This window comes from Protopterus annectens, chromosome 7.part0, assembly GCF_019279795.1.
Source record: "Protopterus annectens isolate FY-2018-M chromosome 7.part0, PAN1.0, whole genome shotgun sequence".
Lineage (NCBI taxonomy): Eukaryota > Metazoa > Chordata > Ceratodontiformes > Protopteridae > Protopterus > Protopterus annectens.
This window is the reverse complement of record NC_056739.1, coordinates 1,509,629,409-1,509,653,581: the sequence shown is the minus strand read 5'-3', so window position 1 is coordinate 1,509,653,581 and position 24,173 is coordinate 1,509,629,409.

The following is a 24,173-nucleotide window of genomic DNA, read 5'->3' as shown; positions in this document are numbered from 1 at the left end:
CACCTTAAATGCACCATTTTAAAGTCTACATGACATACCACTCATCTGTACAGATGTATGCAGAATGTCTAGATGTTTGGAACATATATGTGGTCTGTGTCTCATAACAATGGGGCAAATCCATGAGAGTTGACATCACAAATAGTGCAGATATGTCAGCTTCAGATGTCATACCCTTCTGAAATTTCATGCAAAATCTGTTATGCTATCCCTTGTCTAGGTTTCTGATAGCAATATGTGAGAAGTGTTCTTATTTTGGGGGCTTTCTCACACCATTCATGAAGGCATTCTCAAGATTATTTGCTGTAAGAGGTTGTGAGTTCTGCCCCTGGCATATAGTGTCCATGGCGCATGCAATATGTATGTAGCACTATAGTACATACAAGTAGATAGGTTGGGGGTCTAATCTGAGTATTGCCAACTGTGTGAGTGTATGTGTTTCTGCATGCATATCCCCTGTGGCTATCTTGCCTGTGTATATGTGATGGTTATACCATGTGTATGCCTGTTCCACCCTGTTATCTTCCCCAGTGCCAACCTACTCAGGGCCCCTACAGATGTCATCCACCTTAGATGCACAGTTCCACATTTTATGACACAAAGGCACTGTGGCACATGCAATAGTCATTTCATTCTGTATTGTACATAAGATAGGCAAGTGTTCTAATCTGAAAGTGGCAACTCTGTGTGCATGTGTGTTTCAATGCATGTCCCCATGCAGCAGTGTGTGCATGTTTGAGATGGCTCTACCATGTTAGGGGACTGGTAACCCCACACTGGCAATCCTAACAGCCTCTGGAATTGTCACCCACCTGAATAGTAGTGGCAGACATTGCAATAAAATAGTAGCTCTGTGGTACTTGTGTTATGTATATAACACTATTGTATGTAAAATTAGGCAGGTAGAGGTTCTACTGTCAACAAGAGCAGGTCATGAGTGGCTGTCTTTGTGTGTATGCATGTATATCCCCTTGCAGCAGTCTAACTGTGTTATGGCCACCAGCATACCTCTCAACCCCTCACATAAAGACATCTGGTTAATGCCATATATAAAAGTGGAGCAAAGGCCAGACATTAAACACAACATTCACATATTGCTATGACATGCATGGAAAGTAGATACCAGAACAGGTAGTGCATTTGATTGCACTTTCCAAAGGTTATGTGTTGTGACATGACAATATATGTCATTAATCTGTAATGTTAGTCTGTTATGATTTCCCAACAAACTGCCAGAAAACCACGTTATGACAAATGGAATAAAAATATATGGCAAACATCAGGACATTCTGCAGAAATATGTAGAGGTGAGAGGTATGACCACCATCAGTACCACCCTGCAGGTTGCATTCCATGTTTGGCAAGATGTGACCTGTAACAACAACTCAGACAATACAGAGGTCCCCAGAGTGTAAGACAACAAACATTTCATGAAGTTGTCTGCTAATTTCATACAGCAGTTATTGCACATCAGAAGCACCTTAATGGCATGACAAATCTCATAAGCTAAGATAATGCCACACAAAGAAACTGTCATATCAGCAAACTAAAGGACATCCTATGTGTTGCACATGCCATGGGTATGGTATGTCCTGCCAACTTTCATGTTCCTACAAGACGTGTCCCACAGTCCACATTTGATAAGGTGTCATCCCCAATCTGTGTCACCTATGTGTGTGCAATATGTAGACATGTGAATGCCCTGTGACTACCTGCTGCCCCAATGAACCACATGTATGTAGGCATGAATGCTAACTGCCACCACACACATATGTAGGTATTGCCTAAGGCTGTGTCAACTGTAAGTAGTGTGCAGTCTGTCATAGGTTCATAGGTTCATCGGTTGGTACTAGGCTATCGGCCCTAGGGCCTATACAAGCCTAGCCATAACAATTCCCTAGCTATTTCTTCCCACACTATTTTCTTCCCTGGACCCCTGTCTAGCAGGGTGACTGACGTGATCCCTGGGGTGAATTTCTTTTCTCCCATCCAATCGTCAAGGTTCCTTTTGAAGAGGGCCAAAGAGGCGACCTGCTTGACATGTACGGGCAGTCTATTCCAGAGTCTGGGGAGTCTCTGGGTCAGAACCTATCCCTCCAGCATGTTTTGTTTATTGTGATGACAAGGTTTATATCCCTGGTGTTTGTGGCTCTCAGAGATTTGGATTTCTTTAAGTGTATCATGTCCAACAGCTCTGGGTTTGACATGGCCTTGTATGTTAAGCAGAGATCGCCTCTGAGTAGACGATATGTGACAGAGTATAGCTGGAGTTTTTTAAGACGGTCAGCGTAGGACATCTGCTTTAGGCCTGTGATTCTTTTAGTGAGGTATTTCTGCGGCCTTTCTAGTTGTTGCAGATGTCTAGAGAGGTACATATCAAATGGGGCATTGTATTCTATAATAGGTCAAATGAAGAATGAGTACAGTGGGAAAATGACCTCCTTTTTTGGATGAAAAGCCCTTAGTGATGAGGTGTGCCACATACAAGGATTTCCTGACTGTTGTGGCGATGTGGTTATCGAAGGTGAGACCACTGTCCACCTGTGTCCCTAAGTCTCTTATCACACTTTCAATGTTTAGTGTACTGCAATCTATGTGGTAATTCACGGGTACATGTTTTTTCCCATAGGGGATAACTATACATTTCTTGACATTGAGTTTGAGCCCATAGCTCTGGCACCAAGCATCTGTTTCTGTAAGGCCCTTCTATAGAGTATCCACATCATTTGGGGATTCAATTATGGCTCCCAGTTTGCAGTTGCCTGTGAACTTTGTTAGCCAGAGTGCCTTAGTGTTGGTCTGTACTTCAGAGTAGTAGATGCCAAACAAAAAACGTCCCAGGACTGAACCCTGAGGTTCTCCACTTGTTATTTGTCTGGAGCTGAATTTGGAGTTGGCTACTTTTAAAGTGTGGGTTCTGTCAGTAAGGGGGTTCTGTCAATAAGCCAGCTGGTAACCCATTGAGTGACGTAGGGATTAATGCCCAGCTTAGTAAGTCTATCTATGATTCCAGAGTGGGGGATAGTGTCAAAGGCCTTGACAAGGCCCAGATAGGCTGTGTGGACCGCCTTACCCACATCCACAGCTCTGGAGACTGATTTGAAAAAGTCAATCAGGTTCAGGAGACAAGATCGGGCCTTCATGAACCCAACGTGGTGGGGTCCAGTGTTTGAAAGTTGCCAATGTCTTTGTTTATAAGTTCCATGATAATACGTTCCATGGCCTTGAAGATCAGGCTCGTCAGACTGATGGGGCGGTGGTTCCCAGGATCCAAGATGGACCCCCCTTGTGGAGTGGGATAACTGTAGCTGTGCACCACTCAGTGGGCACAAAGCCTGAGGTGAGGCTATGATTAAACATGACACTTAGGTGAGGTGCCAGTTCATTTTGTAGTTCATGTAGTACACAGCACGGGATGTCATCTAGTCCCATGGATGCTGTATTCTTAGCTTTGGACATTTTTTACCTGTGTGGCCATTATTACCAGAATTTGGCAATCTTCCAGTACTGAGATGGGCCATTTAGGGGGTGAAAGGGGGGTGTAGTTGGCACTGAATTGATCTGCCAGGATATTGGCAATATCCTTGGGATAAGTATATTTAATGCCATTCTGTTTTAGCTCAGAGCAGATCTGAGCATTGCCATTTAGATTCTTGACATAGTTATAGAATACCTAGTGGTTGTCTTTGGACTCTTTGGCAATTTTATTTTAGTAACTAGCTTTGGAGGATTTTATGATGGATCTCAGCTTCTTACTGAGGCTGGTAAAGGAGTTTTTTGCATGCTGGGATTTTCCTCTCTTCTGCAACAGTTTCATCCTTTTGTTGTAAAGTTTGTTTATGGCAGGGGACCACCAGATTGGCTTCCTTTGTTTGGAGGAAAGCATCTTGGTTCTATTTGGGATGGCACGTTTCATGCATGAGTGGATGTGCTTGTACAGTGCCTTAGTGTAGGATTCATCAGTTGAACTTTAAGTTCCCATCTGCATGGGCGTCATGAAGTTTGCCACTTCTGACTTGAGTAGCATGAAGTTGGCTTTGGAGAAGTTTTTTATGGAGGTTTCCTTACTGGGGGGTGTGGGGGTGGGGGTGTGATGTGGATGTTAAGGGTTATTAGCTTATGGTCAGACCTGACCAATGAGGGGGTGACCATAGGTTGGGAGCATTGATTTCTCATGTTGGTAATGACCAAGTCTAGGATATTGGAGCCCCTGGTGGGACTATGGATTGGTTGATCCAGGGCATTGGAATTTATGAATTCCAAGAACCATTGGGCAAAGGTGTTTGTACATGAGTAGTTTTCCCAAAAAGTGTGGCAAGAGTTCTAGCTGGTATTGCAGCGGTGCTCTTTGGAGCCTTGAACCAGGTCTCAGTTACTGCACAGATATTGATGTTCTCCATTTTTAGGAGTGCCTCAAGAGAGTGCATTTTGAGGTTTAGACTTCTAGCATTGAGTAGCATTACCTTCAGATTTTGCATGCTTGTACCTGTTACGGTGGTGGCTTTGTTCTTTGAACTTTGCCTAAAAAGGCACTATAGGGGTGGCAAGAGCCTTAACCAGTAACCTGAATCCCAGGGGCGACAGGTGCAGACTATCTCTGGCAAAGCATTGTGCTCTGTCGATTTTGTCACCCCAGACAGACAGATACTGGATCCCCTTTGAATGACACCAGAAGCTTAGTCAATTGTTGAAGTCAATCATTTTGTTTTTATATTGTGGTATCATTCTGGGTGAAGGCAGGATGCTACTCAGGGCTACGGTCATACCTGCCTGGGCCACATGATGCAAGAGCTCTTCCATGTCTCTTTTCATGTAGTCCAGGGAGGTAGGTCTCAAGTCATTCAGTCCAACATGGACAATGTCAGAGTCATATTTGTACTTGTTGTGGAGTGACTTGAGTGCGTGCATTATGTGGCGGAGGCTGGCACCTGACAGGCAGCTGACTGTAATTTTCTCCTTGTTCAGCCTGGTGAGTGGGACATCAGTGTGCCTGACTATAGAGTCACGTATGACTAAAGTGTTAGGTGCGTTGTCTTGCCTCAGGGGCTGTTGCTGGGTGGCACACTGGTGTTGTGAGCTATGTAACATTTTGGTTGTGATTGATGTTTGTTTGCTTTCAGATTCGAAGGTCCTTGTTGCTTGGGCAGTTTACAGTTAAGGGCCTCTGCATATGTGGATTTAATGTTGCTATGTGTGGGTGTTGGTGGTGTGGGTTTAGAAGGGCTATGTGTTGCTTGAGGTGTAGTGCAGGTGTTAACCTTCTCCTCTTGACTGTCTAGCACAATCTTGGGTGGAGAGAGCTTTGCTTCCAGTTTGGCTATGTAAGTGCATCTCTCACAGGTTGTAGTGTTGGGTGGTAGGAGGAGAGGATTGTCTGTGTACATGAGGCAATTGCTGCATTGCCCCAGTATGCTCAGATTCACCAGGTGGACAGGAGAAATCATCAGAAGCTGACCCTTGGACATGCCTAGTTTGGTGCTTTTTTTGTAAAGTACAGGAGCTGTTTTCCCTTACCTTAGCAAGGTACTTTGCAATTATAGGCTGTTTAGTGCCTACAATTAATTTCTCCTTATTAACAAGGAGACTTGAGTGCTTGTATCAGTTTAAGGCTTTCTAGTGCTTTCCAGCAGGTATTAGAGCAAGTGCTAGTCAAACTGCTGTTAACACACTGCAATGGGCCATTCAGTGGGTATGGAATATTGCCAAGGTCCTGGCCTCAAACTGAATGCAGACAATAGTGTCAGCATACCATATGACAAGGTCATGGCCCCACTATTTCCCACATAAGCAGCAACCCCATAAATACACACACTGCGATGACAGACCTGGGTACTCGGCATGCTAGCAATGTTGCATTCAGGCAGCAAGTAGTGGCACTGGTCAGTAAAGGCTTGTATGTAGTTCACCACATAGGTAAATTGAATGCATCCAGACAAAAGGTGGACATTACCTCTGAATAGTCCTCAGTCATTACAACAATACATTAGCAGCATGGCCCATCTGCTATGCACCTATGCAGACATCTGCAGAAAATGAAAAGGCTATGTTAACACCCACAAAGGTCAGCCATGGTCCTCAACACCTGTGCCATGGAGACAGCCTCTAATCAGTACTGCTCCAGTGGTTATCGATCAGGTTGTCCATAGGTGTCTGTGGCATGCCTAGATGACTGATCAGCCCTTCGACAGCTGCCCCATAAACAAGAGTATAACCCTGTACAAATTACCAGCATGACAGGCCTGAATCACATATGATACAGCAGAAAAAGCTGATGGCGAGACAGGTTTGTCAACCAAAGGCTGCCCTATCTCATGAATTCACTCCCCGTCCATACATGCCAAACACAGTTCCATGCAGATCCTCTTCAACTATTTTAAGGTTGAGTGGATGGAAAATAAAAACAAACATCTGCCCCAGGGCTCCAACATGTGTTCATCAATGCCATGGCCAGCATGTCCTAATTGATGATTGTGTTGGGGTGAAATAAGGGACCCAGGTCCAGTACTCTAGTAACCTCCTCTGTAACTATGAACCTGTGATCTTAAGAAACACCCAGGTGACATGTATCAGTGCTAGCTTGCTGCGTCAAGGGGTACGCATGCAAGGTTATGTTGTCTGCCCCCATTGTCCCTCATACACTGTCCCACACATACCTTGGTGATAAAAAGGTGTCTATGTTGCCATCCCACCATCTTGAGCTACTGTAATGACAGCAGCTCACCACGACTTACACATGCAAACACCTGGAGCAGAAACAGAATGTCTGTGAGACAAGAGTCAGTCAGCAGTATTAGCAGCAATAAAGCATCATGACACAAAGGTACATACACTTTGATGCATATGCATTGCAATCTACAGCAGACAGTACCTTACAGGGCATAACACTACTACACTGCAAAATGCCATTACCTGTACTAGATTCACCATGTGCATCAGGCACATATTAGCATGTCCCTACATCAATGGTATGGATAACAGGGATGTGACACAGGTATCATCACATGCACAAGGTGTGGTATGGGGTTGCCAAAGGCCTAGGTTGTGCCATAGAGTTGTCATCATGTATGTGTGTCTGGAGGGGTGCTGGTCAGCTGGGCCAAGGAAAGGAGCTGTGTGCATCTGTCGGTGACCTGCATGTGACAGTCATGTGTGAGTGTGTGCATGCACAGTTAAGCCATGTGCTAGCCCTACATGAGGGTATGTTAGACAGCTGTGGACCGTACATGGCAGAATGTACAGTTCACCATCTCTGGCCATGAACATGGGAACTGGTTCTGCCAGGAGTGGCACTGGCGCCACCATCCCATGGCCAGATGGGTTACTACTTCCTGACAATGACCAGTGTCTGATGGCTCGGTGTCCCTCACAGGATCACCCAGGACCACATGCCCATGGCCTGCCATGTTGTGGTGTGGACAGCTCCCTCCCTTCATTAGTACTGGTGGTACTGCCACTATGAGAGTGTGAGTGTGCATGGCCATGTGGCTTCTCAGATGATGTTGTTGCTGACCTATGTCCACATGTCTGACCCCTAATCCTACCACACGTTGCAGCACAGACATTGTACGGTTAAGGACTGACAATGTCTCACCTCACCATCCTTCCACTACATCAGCAAAAGGATGTAAGACATCACCAATGCCATGGAGGGTGTCATGCATGCCAGGCAGTGTTGCATCTATGACTCTGAGCATCCATCTTGTGTACCATTCACAATGTGCCTGTGCCTCCATGATGGACTGAAACATGTGTCGGGTGACACGTGCTGTTACACCTCTGACAGGGGCTGGATGGGCAGCAGTCGATCTAGCACCCCTGTCACTCTATCTGTGTGTGACCTCACTAGATCTCTGGCTATGGCTAGTATCTACAGTCTCAGATGCCATAGTTGCCACACTACCCTGTTTGATGCCACCACCATCTGACTGCCCAATATCTGTGGCTGCTGAGGACTGGGTATGTGTGGGCATACTGACTGTGTGTGAGGACAATGGGGGTGGAAGTGGGATGTCAACCAGTGGGATAGATTCAGCCCCCAACAACCCCACCTGTAATTCACAATGACCACCATCATCATCAGTGCCCATTGTGTATATACTACGCAATGGTACCTCCTATATCAAGCCAACAGTTATTGCCAGTATACTGGCCGACAGATTCAGTGCCAACTTTAGCCCTCTCCCCCCACAAAGGACCAGTCACAATATCAGTAGATTGTCAGGGACCCAGTATTACTGCTGCACAGTTTAAAACAGCACTGTCCAAGGCCAAGAATACAGCTTTTATGGGATATGACAATATCCCTGGCTGTGTTCTACATGAACTATAGAGAGAACTGGCACCTCACCTGTGTGCCTTGTTCAATCACAGCCTCACCTCAGGCTTTGTCCCTACTGAATGGCATACTTCTACAATCATCCCTCTCCACAAAGGAGGAGCAACTACAGACCCTGGGAATTAATGCCTCATTAGCCTGACGAGACTGATATGCAAAGCTACAGAATGTATCATCATGGACCTAATAAACAAGGATATATGGAATCTCCAAACTTTGGATCCCACAAGTTTGGCTTTGTGAAGGGTAGATCATGCCTGCTCAACTTGGTTGACTTCTTTGAGTCAGTCACCAGAGCAGTGGATGAAGGCAAGGTGGGTCATACAGCCTACCTGGATTTAGCCAAGGCTTTTGATACTATTCCCCGCTCAGTAATCATAGAAAAATTCCTTAAGCTAGGCATCAACCACTATATCACTAGGTGGGTTGCAAACTGGCTCACAGATAGAATCCACAGTGTGAAAGTAGCTGGCTCTAAGTCAGACTGATGACTAGTCACGAGTGGAGTCCCAAAGGGTTCAGTCCTGGGTCCTCTCCTGTTTGGTATCTACTTCTCAGACATTCAGACTAACATGAAGGGACTCCGGCTGACAAAGTTTGCAGACAATTGCAAGTTGAGAGCTATTATTAACTCCTCAAGTGATGTTGATATCCTACAGAATGGCCTCACTGAGACCAATGACTGGTGTCAGAACCATGGCCTTAAGCTCAATGCCAAAAAATGTTTTTTCATCCCCTTTGGGAAAAACCCAGTTCCCATGAATTAACACATTGATGGTAGTCCACTGAACACAGAAGGTGCTATAGGAGATTTGGGAACACAGGTTGACAGCAACCTCTCTTTTGATCACCACATTGCCACTGTGGTCAGAAAGTCCTTGTATGTGGCACATCTCATTACTAAGGGATTTACATTGTCTCTCTCTACTCTTCCCTCATTAGGCCAATCATCGAGTACAATGCCCCATCTGGCATGTACCTCACTAGACATCTGCAACAACTGGCGAGGCCGCAAAAGTACTTCACAAAGAGGATCCTAAGCCTTAAACACTTGTCCTATATGGACAGACTCAAAAAACTCCAACAATTCTCTGTCTCACATCGCCTACTTAGAGGCGATCTCTGCTTGACTTACAAAGCCATGTCTGACCCAGCTCTGTTAGAAGTGCTACATTTAAAGAAATCCCAATCCCTCCACACCACATGCTCCAGAGACCTCAACCTCATCAACCTCATTACCACAATTAACAGAACATGCTGCAGGGACAGGTTCATAACTCAGAGACTGCCCATACTATGGGATAGACTTCCCATACATGTCAAGCACCTGGCTGACCATCTTCAAGAGAAATCTTGATGAGTGGATGGGAAGCAGAAAATTCACCCTGGGGATAACTGCAGTGGCTCTATTCGACAGAGGTGCTGAGAACTAAGGTTGGGTTGCACTATGCCAGGGTAATCCTATGGCTAGGCTTGTAAAGGCCCCAGAGCCATTAGCCTAGTACACACCTATGATCCTAAGAACCTATGAGACGCTGACACCAAATTATCAGGGGGACACACTCCAACCCCCATGGTCAACTGTCAGGGGAAGACAACATGACTACATTAATTCCTGCATTATAATGTTTGATAACACACACACACACACACACACACACACACACACACACACACACACACACACACACACACACACACACACACACACACACACACACACACACACAGGTGAGGTGTCACAAAGGCATTATACAGACCACACTTTCTGACTGATGCCATGCACAACACACAATCAGACCACAACAGACACAATCTGGGCAGGCCCCAACAACATGCGGTACAGCTATGTCCAGTTAATGTTGCTAGTACTATACACCTGTGAGATACATGAGAAGTTGTAGTATGTGATGGACCTCCACCTAACACACAGTGCACCTGTGTACACAATAGTAATGCACCCCTGTATAGCACAGTGGCTACACCTATACCAATCTCCGTGGGAATATGTTACAGCTCCTGCAAATATGCTACTGTGATTACCAATGTGATGCACTGCAGTGAACCCCACCACAAGTGTACAAGGAACATATTGCAATATGGTTACGCTTAAGAGTTGTGTGCATGGCAAACTGGCAGCCCTTAACATGCCTAGGGTATAGGTGACCCATAACATGACAGATCACACTCACTGGCTATAGGTTGATGTTCCTCAGCCACACCAGAAGTACCTATGGAGTTATGGGGGAGAGGTGTTGTCAGCACACATACATATGGCAATGGCACAGGATAATATGTGCATTTATCAACATGTACAGTACAAGCTGTGATACTAGCCAAGTTACTGACAATCACAATATGTGTGCACATGTGCGCATTACAAAATCCCAACCACAGATGCATATTGACCTGACATATGCATACAGGTATGCAGAGGCTGCCACTATGAATGCTACAGCATTAACATGATGATCACTGGAGGCTTGCCTGGAAGCTACTCAGCTGTGGACTCTTTGCCACCTACCTCCACAACATAAGTACTGATCCTTTCCTATGAGCTGGTGGCTGACACCATGTTTGCCAGGAACTCTTCTGTGGCTGAGAGTGGTGGTTGTGTAGCAGGCCCTCCACCTGTGTCAGCATGGTCCCTGGCCACAGCTGCAGCCCTTTGCCATGCATGGTTTATGAGATCAGTGGCATGGTGTTGGACCTGTTCATACCTCCTGTGCCAGTGGCCCACATTACTGACTGTTGCTACCAGATTTGCCCAAAGGGCAGCACGTTGTTGCAGGTTTTGGCAGCTCCTTCCCAACAGTACCCAGTGACGGAGTCTCAGGGCATTGATGATTGCGGTGGTCTCAGCCTCTGAGAAGAGGCAGTTGCATCTTCTGTACATCCCACCTGAAAGACAAGAACAGGGGAGCACATCACAGGACTGCATACACTGCTCACCATTATGTACAGACCCTGCACATACACTGTCACCAGCACTATCCACCAATAACCCCCACATCATACCCCCGGCATCTACCAGCACAGTGTGTCTATGGGTATTGGCAACATACTGCCATTACAGCATACATTGCCCCCTGATCCTAATGTTTCATGCTACTTACTGCATGTGCTATGAGGTGTTGAACTGCATGTAGCTATTGCACCTATTGCTGCTTGGTCATAGGCTGTCAACATGTTCTGCTGTGGTGTCAGCCTCCTACAGTATTAGTAATCACCTGGTCTGTAGGCCTATCCGTCAGGTCTCCCTGGCCTTCATCCATCGGATTTTGGAGTATATGGCTGGACAATGTCCTACAGTTTCCCGAGACAGTGTGCTTGATATTGGTGGCTTGGCACCGTATAGCACCTGCCTCATGTACATGCACGGACAGCCATCTATAAACACCACCAAGGAGCACGTGTGAGAGTTGCAATGACTGCAGGAATCTGCAGTCCATGATCTCTGCCTGTCAGTGCTTCATATCTGTCCCCAAACAGGTTGTCAACACAATCAGTACACCTCACACACCTACATAACACACACAAACATCTGCAGTGGTTCTCAACATACACATAAACAAACAAAGGGGATCTCTGAGGCAATGGCACACATGAATGGCACAGCCAAAAACAGCACGTAACACACATGGCCACACACCTGTGTCACACAACCACACAGGCGTTAGCCCATGTCAAATATGTTACACATAGGGGACTCCAGTGGAGACACACTGGTGTGCCTCTGACCTAGCTATGTATGTGGATGATCACAGTTATTTCTGTGTCAGGTGACAAACTCCATCATACTGCATACACACTGCTGTCTCTCACCAATAGGTACTGTCATGGGTCTGTCACAATACATGTTGCTGTGCCTGACCAGACCTATCATGTACGTCCCTGGACTATATGTGGTGAGACACGAGTGTGCACACAGGTTATGTGTCCCAGGAATTATGTCCATAGCCTTATGCAGCATTATGCTGTTATCCAGACAGATGTCTCAATACAATCAGGGAATGATTGCCCTTAACATGTCCACATTTCTCCTGTGATATCCCAGGGGTTCCAGTACCTGTGAGTCAGGGGTGATGTGTTAAACAGACCATGATGCTCTGAAAGAGGTGGTCTCCATCTGTCTTCACAGGTCTTCATGCATTTTGCAGTAGTTCCTGGCAGCCCCATCCTTTCTCCACGAGTAACATTGGTGAGCTTATCACTGCCAACATACAAGTGTCAGTGCAGCACACATTGAAGAACATGCTGCTAAACTCTAGAGGTGTAGACATGACTTTGCCCTCATTGCAAGCATTCCTAAATCTGGGAACTGCTGACATCTGTGCAGTCACACAGACCATGGCTCAAAGGTGCAGAGAGCACCCCAGCCTTACATGGTCAACCATCCTATCATACATGCAGAAGCCAAAGTGTAGCCAGTAATGCCATGGGGTATGGGGTTTATATATATATATATATATATATATATATATATATATATATATATATCAGACATATACACACCTCCACACTGCACAGGCAGTAAGATGCACAGGGGACACTCCAGGAGCCTTTCACCATTGCCAGCACAAACCTATTCAATTCACAGCTATCTATCAGGCACCACATGTGACCAGGAAGCCTGTTCTGCATTTATTGACCTCATCAACTGTATTTGGTGTTGGGTCTGTACTCTGATCCTGGGTCAGTTAAATGACCCAAACATACATTGTGAGACATGCCCATGCCAGTACACAAATGGCCAGAAAGCCATCATTAGTAGATCTAGGAACACCTTGGTGTGCCCAGAGGCTACCCCGACATGAGGTGAAGGTGTATTGCAGTTGACTTTACACAACACGGTTTAACACTGCTGGTCCCCTACAGTGTCATGCTCTGTGGCAAAGCAAGCATCATGCAGTCACATTTGGAGTCACCATCTCCCACGATACCCATCCACCTAGGGCAGCCATACATACAACTCCAAAGTGGAATACATCCTCCTGGGGGGGGTAGACACACCCTCACAGGCCCCAGACCATCATCAAGAACTGGCACCAATTTACACACAGACAAGTGTTATATGTGCATTTGTACAGATGCATGTAGTCAGGTATACACAACAGGCGTACATCATCCTCTGCTCGGAAATGTACACCTGACTGGTGGACATGTGCAATGCATACTGTCCATTACAGGGAAGACATACCAGTGTCCGAGATGAAGTAGGGGCAGGTGCCCATTTTGGAGCACTGTCTCCTTAGCATGTACATGAGAACGGGCTCTGTCATGCAAATCTGCACAACAAATACAGAGCTTACATTTTATACATCCACTACACACAGTCATCTCCCCAACTGCACATATGTCTGCAACAGCTATTTACACCTTTGCAGGTGTAGCCTAGATAACTGGATGGTTAACTGCACATACACCCTTGGGATACAGCCTGTGTCCCTGTTGGACAGGGGCATCGGGTGCTGCCTTGCATACACATGGGCTAACATCTGGTCTGGGCATCTGGCTGCTCAAGGCCGATACCCTAGTAACTTGACATGGCACCAGGAGTAGCAGATATGGCCTGAGTGATGTGACACACTGTGTTGGTATCATACCTCTCAACCTCTTGGAGCAAGAAATCTGGACAAAGCCATAAATGAAAGTGGGACAAAGGCCCCAAAATAGGGACATTTTTTAAATATTGCTCTTACAAACATAGAAAGCTGATAGAATAACAGGATTTGCATTAGCATGAATTTTCTGAAGGTTATGAAGTCTGAAACTTTTCCTGGCCTGTGAGGAGGACATTAGGGTGGTGTTGGAGCTGCAGATTTAGAGAGGGTAGGTAGAAATACTGTCCACTGTTTGGATTGATGTTTTATGTTTAGAGTTTTGTGTGCTATGTCTGGCCTTTGTTAACAGACTTTCAGATTCTGTAGCAGTATACTGTTGAGCAATGTGTGTTGGGGTCAGTAAGGAAACAGGCAGATGTGAGTGTCATAGATCCTTTTTATCTGAATATGCATGCTGCTGCAGTTGATGCTGTTCTATCAGCTGTCTATGTTTGTATGGGGAGACTGTGACACATGTCCCTTTCACATCAGCACCCCCCAAACCCTTGATGTATGTGTGTCATGTGGATACTCTGTTCTAGGTGTGTGGGAGGAATACTAGGTCTGTAGCAGGTAGCTGGACATACTGCTGTATGTGTAGCAGGCTACAGCTGCTGCATTCTGGTCAGGAGTCAGACTAGGGATTGTGAAGACAGAGGGGGACAGCAAGGTATTACTGTCAGTGAGGAAGTAGTGTCAGCTGTTGTGTCACAGCAAGGCCTGGCTGAGGGTACCGTAACAGACCAAGTGAAGCATATGCCTCTGGTACATATGTTTCCTAATAGTGCCATCCAGAGAGTGTTAGGCAACATTTAGAACACATATTTATAATTGTGAAATGTGGCCCCCCTTGCAGGCCTTTAACATGCTACTGTGGGTGGCAGTGAATGCAGCAAAAGCAACCAGATTTGCTGGACATTGCATGGCTCAGTTATTCCTGTAGTTGTTGTGCCACAGACTAGGCTGTGGGCCAGGACTGTGGGTGTCCAAGTGTGACACATGCTAGGAATGTAACAGATAGATGATATAGAATATATTAATAATATATATTATATAATCATAATTATATATATCATGATAATATATTATCATATTATATTATGATAATATATAATATATGCTATATTACTAATAAGGTATTAGGTATAAGGTATGTCAGGTATATTTGTAAGACATATGTGCATGCATAAAGTGTGTTACACATGATTGGCATGGACATGTGTGCTCAGATGGGTATGATGTGTGACAATGAGCTTTCTGTCATGGTTTGTAACCCCAATTTGCACTGCATTGCCAGTATGTCAGCACAAATAATAGGTTTTATGGCAACCCTGCCATATGTAGGGGGACAACTGTGGTCACTCAGCAACAGTCTGTGCATTTGTCAGCTCTGCCTGATATTGTAGCCCTCCCATACATCCAACAGCATTTTATTGTTATGTACAAGTTTGTTGTCTGCATCAGAGGCCCAAGTAAGGGCTGCCACCTTTTCAAATTGTCAAAGTGGGACATGTTTGGTAAAAATGTCAGATTTTGCAGGGCAAAACATACCCACGGCCAGTACAAAGGACATAACCTCATTTTTTGCCTACATAACAGCTTATTCTTATAGCATTTTAGTTGCTTAGTCTGTTTCATATAACATTTAGGTGTTTCAGATACAGAATAACTGTTTTTTATAACTATTACATAAAATATAGGAAATATGTTTGCCCTAACATCTCAGGACATTTACCATTGTTTCTATTTCTTTGCAGGATACAAGTGCCCAAAAATTGTTTGTCCCTCACAAAGTGGGACAGGAGGTTACCCTAGCCCAAGAACACTGTGATTTGTCCCAGTATATATAGGAGTAGTGTGTCACTGGCAATCAGGATATGTTTGTAAAAACACTACTTGAGCTCAAGCCCTGCTGGCCTACTGGTGTAATGCACTATATTGTAGTTGACAAGGTCCTGGGTGCAATACTTAGTAGTGGTGTCATTTTTCCTTATTGTTACATGACTGTACTGCAGGATATATTTACAAACACATTACTAAGTCTGCACAGCTGATTTAGTCTAGTGGTGCATTGCTTTGACTCTAGTGCACAGTGTCCTGGGTTTGACACTTGCCAGGGCTGATTATTTTGTTACTGGGCAGAACTGTGGCTGAATGAGATAGAGTGATTAAAGCAGTTTTAAGCAGTTTTAAGTGGGTTTGTGTGATGTGCCACAATGCCAAGTGGTGCTTATGTTCACTTTGCTTTGCTTAGTGTCACCTATCCCCACTTAAACCCATGCTATTTTCAAAAAAAGAAAAGAAAAAAGGGGTGATATGAAAGTGGTGTAATGGGGGCAAGCAGGGGGAAAACATTATGAAAGGTAGCTAGGGATGTGTAGGAAAGGGCCATAGCTTTCCATTTCTTGTGCATCAACAGCTGTGCACGATGTGGACAATTTGGAATTTAAATCTCATACCCCACAGGGAGGGGTATGGGATGACATAAATTTGTTGAGTAATTTATGGGGAAATTCACTAATGTCAGTGTAGGTGGGGGCAAAATGGAGAGCTATGTATGGGACAAGATTTTTTGTGAGGGACAGATGCCCCTTTTTTTAACGTGAGAGTATAATGTTGGGGATGGGTTGTAGGTATGTTTGAGGAGGTAATTTGGGTAGGAGAGGTTGCTTTTGCAGAAAGACAAGACAGACAAGACAGAGACAGGGGCAGTGTATGACACATGAGGGGAGTAAACAGCTTGGATGGGCAGGGTGGTCGGGAATCAAAGGACCATGTGACCCCAGATGGAAACAGTGGGACTGAGGTCCCCATCCAGCAGTCACCACTTCCCCTTTATGGCCCCAAAGGTGGCTGTGCTGGGGGCTGGACACCAAGGCCAACCTGCCACTTGAAGTGCACCAGTCTACCCTCAATCTGGTGCAGGCGGTCATCCAAATCCCACTAGATGACTCTGCACACCATACCTCGGAACTAGTGTCAGGTGACAGGGTCCTCTCATTCCCATGCCTGGGGGAGGGACGGGCCCTGTGCCATAAGCCGGTTCCATATGAGGATGTTGCAGGACCAGCTGTGGAGGCAGCTCAAGATTGGGTCCCAGACATGCTGAGACCTGGTGCCAGGGCCAGATGAGGTGGGACAGGCAGATACACTGGGATCAGCCTACCCAAATATGCTATGGTCTTGAGGTCTGTCAAAGGATATTGATTAGTCATAAACAAAACATTTCAACATTAGTTATAACAGCATGCATGGGTGTTCCAATTAACCCAAAACAATAGATTTGAAAATATTGCATAGCAAACGGAGTACATGCATAAATGGAATAACAGTCATTATTGTATCAGCATGCCAGTAATAGTTACAGCAACAGGCCACCAACAGTGGAATTTGAACAAGGAATGTTAGTATGCAACCATTGAAATATATGAACAATAATACAACACAAGTCCCAACATTAGGTTTTGAGAACAAGATACCCGTAGTATATGAATAATGATTAGTGATGCAGATAAGGGGTGGGGGAGAGAAAAAACAGTCCATTACCAACTGTATAGGCTATATTTTTCACAACAGTACTTCTCAATACTCTACAGGTCTGCCCTCGCTTTACATCTACCTGTGGCCTATAGCTTCTGTATCACATACATACCTGTTAAGCTGTTAACCTGGAATGGTATGGGGCAAGCTGTGAAAACTCTAGGTACATGACTAGAGAGGACTCGTAGTTGTCAGGGTTATATATATGAACAACAAGGTGTACCCTGCACTGATGTTGTATGAGTGTGCTACTGGCATACTTCAGTTGGATTTATATCTGTGTCCAAGGTTATTGGCAACAGTGATCACTAGCCGTGACAGCATGACACTTGAGAGACATGTATCAGGAAGAGTGCATGGTGTATATACCTATCCTGCTGTGATTTGTAGGCATGTGGTTGGACACTTTAGCATTTGTACACACTTTATTAGTATACCCTTCATACACCTAATACAAACATTTCTTTACCTGTAAGCCCTGTGGAGAAAATATCTGTTAACACTACCTGACTGTTTCTACAAATAGTCAAGATTACTTGTGTGTAACTATAAATACATCTTAATACCAGTCCCTGGATTTAAACCGCTGTCTGTGCATGCAAAAATGAACAGCATTTCTATTTCTTATCACACTAAGCTACTGGGGCACTGCTGTCTGCTGCTTGAATGATTTGTGCCTAAAACTCACTTGGTTACAAAGTCTGACCTTGTAATATAAGTGGAGTGTCACAGAAGACTGTAATGACAGTTGAACATGCATCCCCAAGATTCATGCATGATAGATAGTTAGTGAACTGTGTATTAATACTTTGAATGCAGGTGTACACATTTAACCCCTAGTGGATGTGAATATGTGTGAACTGTACAGACCATAGCAGGGTGCTGGGTTGCATACCCGACCCATATACATTTGCACATCATATATTTACAGTCTCCACCTATTACAGTTTCATACTTGCCTGCATTAGCATACCTACATCCAGGACTGCATATAGCTGAAATGCAAAGGTTAGCACAAGACAATGCTGCAGAGAGCACACTATAATACATTACACATTACTATTCAAGGTGCAGAACATATATCATAGTTCACTGTATCTTGTTTTACAGCTTCACATTTATAGTTTGGCATAACAGCTGGTTATCAGGCAAACCTCACTCAATTCATGCTCTCATAGCCATATTTGCTTTGTATAACCTGTATGATTGTATTTCCTCATCCATCAACACACCAGATTAAACACAACAGTTTGTGGGAATACATTTTATTGAGGGTGGCATGACACAGTGGTTTATTTCATTCAAAATTCTAAATTCAGTTGTACTGCATATCCTGTAGATGATGAATGAATGTCATTTATTACCTTCACAGTAGCAATCACAGTGTACTTTATTACAAAATTCATTCCTACACAGTATTACTACAGTATTGGCTTTCTTTCATCAATAGTAGTTTGCTTGCTGCCTTCATCTGTATTACACAGTACCTGGCATTAGTTACTTATATCAATGTTGATCTAACAACACATTTATTTAGTACACTCAGAACACACTATACCTAATGGCAGTAGACAATTACACTTTCTTATTTATTGTACTATATATTGCAAGTTAGATCTGTACTCACCACACTGTCATTGCAGCCTCGCCAGATGTCCATTGTGGGTCTCAATGTTATGAGCTCTCTCCTCTGCAGCTGTGGGGGAATACACACCATTATGCATACCTGTCTATCAGATATTCATACTATAATTTGATAAGTCACCAGTTGATATAATGACAAACTTCTGGGGCATTCTGGGCCCAAGCATCTTGGATCCATTGGGCCAAGAGCACCCACTTCCTCTGTTTCAGGTTATCATAATAATGATGGACCTGCTCACCAGTGCAGGGATGTCACTGGTATTGGTGATCTCACGTACTAGATGGTCCCAGGCCTCAGACTTGTATTCTGAGCCCTGGCACTGGCTCTGCTGCAGTCTGTCATCATGGTTCTTAACAAGGAGCCCAGCCATGACCCTGGACTCCAAAATGCTCTAGTGCTGCACCCGAAAACATGCTCCAACTCCAGCACTTGCCATAGTTCATGCACAGATCAAAGTCTAACAGGTTCTGCCTGTATTCCCATCTGTATGGTTTAAATAAGGCAATTTTTCCAACCTTTGCCACCATTGGCCCATTTTTAAAATTACTAAGCACAGGTCAGCAGTGTGCAATCCTACTAAGGTGAGTAGAGCAGTGCTTAAAGTGGCAAATGCTTGGCAGTTCTTACTGGTGTGCAAATCCACTTTGCTGAGATGAGGACTGCTTAGAATGGGACTGCTTAGCAATGCTCAAACCAGCTAAGCAGAGCTAAGCATTGCTAAGTATTGCTCAGACAGGTCCTGTTTAAGCATTGCTTAGCTTGGCTTAGCAGTGCTTAGCAAAACTTAGCTTAGGGCAAACAAAATTTTTCATTAAAAAAAATAAACATTAGATATCAATTACTCATTATTGAGGCATTATTATTAAGTGTATGGATTTTACTTTATATGACTTCCCCCTATGTGCTTTCATTATGTTTCCTTGGGGTATGACTGTACTGTATGACACACTTGTGTTTAAATAGTGGTTTTCATCTCATATCTCCACTAACTCTGAAATTCTTGAACAGCTACATTACCCTAGTTAATAAATATCAATAACTATATAAATAAGTTTGATGATTATAAAAAGGCTTTCCCATATAAAAACTGAATGGTCTATTTGGATATTTGAGCTGTGCACCTGCTGCACATGAAACCATGACTCTAATCACTCAGCTGTGAATATGTCTGCTATACATTTCTATATACCAATAATCCAAATGGAACAATTGAAGAAAAAGTAACAGTAACACCACAAACTTCAGTTGTTTTCCAAGCCCAATAAGGTCCCCTCAATAATGAATTACGAACAAAATACCAACAGTTTATTTATTGCTCACAAGTAACAACAGACACAAAATGGACTTAGCGCTTTCATTTCCTGCCATGGAAACATCTTCAGAGTCAATGTCTAAGTTCCCGCCCTTACTTTAAATAGACCCAACAACTAAATAACTTTAATTAATTAATTAATTAATTAATTAATTAATTATAACTTCTTATTAAAAGATACAACTACCTAAAACCATAAACCATAATACTTTTCATAAAATTAATAGCCTTTTATATGTTCAATGTAATACCTTACCACATTATTATATATAACAATTGCATGCAATCATAAACATCATATACTAATGTAAATACCCATTTCTATATAGCTTCTTAATAGGTTTAAGCACTGCTGAGCAAAGTGCCACTCAAGCCCACTCAGCTCCGCTTAAACTTTAAAAAAAGAAATTAAAAAAAAATAACCATTAATTAAAAATTAAACATTACACTTCAAATTATTAAATAAGTGTCTGAGGACACTTTATTTTTTAGTGCTGTAAGGCACTTTCACTATACAGGGGTGTGTTACGGATGCTGTAACACACCCCATACATGACATTACACTTCACATTATTAAATAAGTGTCCAAGGATGCTTTCATTAATGTTTTAGTGCCATACAGCACTTTAAGAGTGCAGGGGCATGTTACAGATCTGCAAGCACTGTAACACACCCCCTAGCACTTATTCAGTATCTGTCTACATGGCTCCCCTCAGTAGTGAGCCTTCATTAATATACAAGTCAGGCTGCTGAAAGGAAGATGCAGACATGGACATCATTCACTCTGTGTAGGAATAATGTTATTCCTACACACAGTTTATTAAATCTGGGGGAGTATTTATACATGTATTTATTTGTTTTTCTATCATTATTTATTAACTGGGTGAGCTTACAAGACAAATTTTCCCTGTTTGTTGGGAGGATCACGCATTACAAACAGAAGAGCAGCAGCCAGCTTAGTTAATGTACATGGATCATGCCCTTTGCCAAAGCCACCTGTTCTTTATTTATGCCTCAGGCATCTGTGGTGTTAGCATGAGGAGGATGTGCATGCCTATATTGGGTAAAGGAGGCAAAATAGGTTTCTGATTGCTTTGATAGCTCAGAAAAGGGGTGGATGATGCAAATGCAAATGCAATAAATTGGTATGCATGAGCTTACTAACCTGGAGCTTGGTGGTGGACTTTTTTGCAGAAACATGGAAGTGTGCACTCTCACTCAAAAGGCATTGTGACAAATGTAGTAATGTGTCTCACATGATCACTTGCTGGGAGGGGTGTGAGTTAGGGCCACACTTGCAAAGAACCTGAGAGCTGCTGCTGTGATGGCTACTCCGACCAACTCTCACCCACAAGGACAGAAAAAGCCAGTCAAAATACTGAAAGAGTGATGAACAGTCAACAATATGATCAGTTATTAGCTGTCCCTGTAATGTTTTCATATCATTATAAGAACTTACAATGATTATTTTTCAACTAACATTTGAAGAGATTATTTCCTACAGATGTTTTTGTTTTGATGTAGAACCTTCATAGTGTGCAATTATGTTGTATATTTTGCATTTCATATGTCTGAGTGTTGTAAATGTACATTATAGCAGTTGATAGAGAAGACTGAGGGTTTTCCCAACTACTGTCAAATAAATGACTGCAACATGTTGACTACAGAGTAAAAAAATGATTCAGTGGACATGTATAAATAGGACATTATACCAGGATCATTACTATCAACACACTCTTTACTCAGTTCAGATTGCTATTCATGACTCACTGGAGAGTTAGGTTTCCATCTCAACATATTTCTAACCTATGGAATAAGTTCCCACTACAGGTCAAAGTACTACTTTGCCTGCCTTTATAGCTAGTCTTGGTGGCTGGATGTGTGGACAGAAATTTACACCAGGGTTATCATGCACAGCCCTGATCAATTTGGGACATGAGCACTATCAATGGCTTGAAAAGGGTGGCAATGACATTTAAGCTTTTCTGCTTAAAGGTATATATAGCTAGGCATGTTATGGTCCCAGTGACTGCTTGCCTAGTAATTTCCTATGTTCATATGTTTCAGTGCATACTTTCTGTATATAATATATCTGTCCATAATAATTTAACCAAGCTGATTATCTGTGAGTTCTTAATATTTATGTCTGTCTGTGTAGGGTTTAGATTTCTATATACAATCCAAAATGTTTTTTTTTCATATTCAGCTGCAACACTTTTTTAGCCTTTCTTTTGTCTAATTAATGGTTGTTGGCATGCACTTATCAAATTGCTTGCATTGTAAACTGCACAAAATCCCCTCAACTAAAAAAAAAAATAATAATAATAAATTAACCTGCTCTGTGTTCTTGGTATTGCCTAAAAAGGTATTGTACTGAATGAAAATCTCTTTGTTGGGAATCTCTCTCTCTCTCTCTCTCTCTCTCTCTCTGTTGGTCAAGTCATTCATGCCTTTATCTAAAGTGTTACTGTGGCATGTTCCATATGTAGGGAAAGCTGCTGAGATGTCTCTTGGTGTGAGTTGTCTTTAGTAATCCACTATGAATACTCTCAATAGAAGAAACATTCAGAAGATGTTACCCAACAGTTTTATGAAAAGTAAATGTAAGCTTGGTGCAGGCACACACAAAGATATTTTACAGTGCTAATATTATCTGTTTTTTTTCTGTAAATCTACCTACAAGGGTATCAACCCACCCATCTCTCTATCTTTCCCTTTCTCGGCTTAATGCTGAACTCTTTCCAAGATTTGCTTGCTGAATTATCTTTCTAATGTAATTATTTATTCTGTTTAATTCTATATCACGAAAAGAATATTTTGGATTAGGAAACAGCAGAACATGAATAAAAAATCATACATCTGAGACCAGAGAAGAGCAGGTGCTTGCTTCATTGCAGTGCATACATTTAGCTCCAGTCTCTAAGTCAGCTGTGAAATCTTAACAAAAACCTTGATTATAAGAAGTGGGTTCATTTAAGCATCATTAACAAATGTCTTCAAGTCAGCAAGCTGCTGCATAAATTATGCTGCACTTTTGAGTACATGTATTTTATAGTTTTATGTTTTCGTTTTTACTGGCAATGGCTTATTTATTAACACAGTAATTGTGCAAATGAATGCACTCAACAGATGATCTTTTGGCATATTCTGTGCCACACTAACATGAAAAAATCTTACTGGCTTGTAATATATACACTAAGCAACACAGTTGTTTCTTACAAAAAATCAATTCAACAATTAGAATGTATGGTATTGCCAGATATAAAAGCAGTCTGATAGAATGAAAGGAAACAAATAAATGTAAAGTCATAATTGTCATTAGATAGAATTGCATTGTTATAAGACATGTAAATGTTTAAATACTAATTATGAAGGCCGAACATGGACTGCTTTTCATTTATCTCACAAAAAATATATATTTTTGTATTTTTGTTCCCTTTTAGAATATCTTCCTTCAGCAAAGATACACCTCCACTGATTGTAAGTTGCATAAACCTTCTCCAAATTAAAAAAAAAACTGTTATGATTATTATAGGAAGTATATAAGCTCTCGGGTGCAAGATCCTCTCCAAGAGGTTAATTACTTTTTGACTGCAACACAAGCTTTCTATGAGTGCAACAATATAAGCCCACAGATACCAATTTACATGACCTGTTCAAAGCCCTTGATATGGTGTCCCATCCTAGACTTCTCAAATGACTGCTTTCCCTTGGACTAGATAGCCCATGCCTGTTATT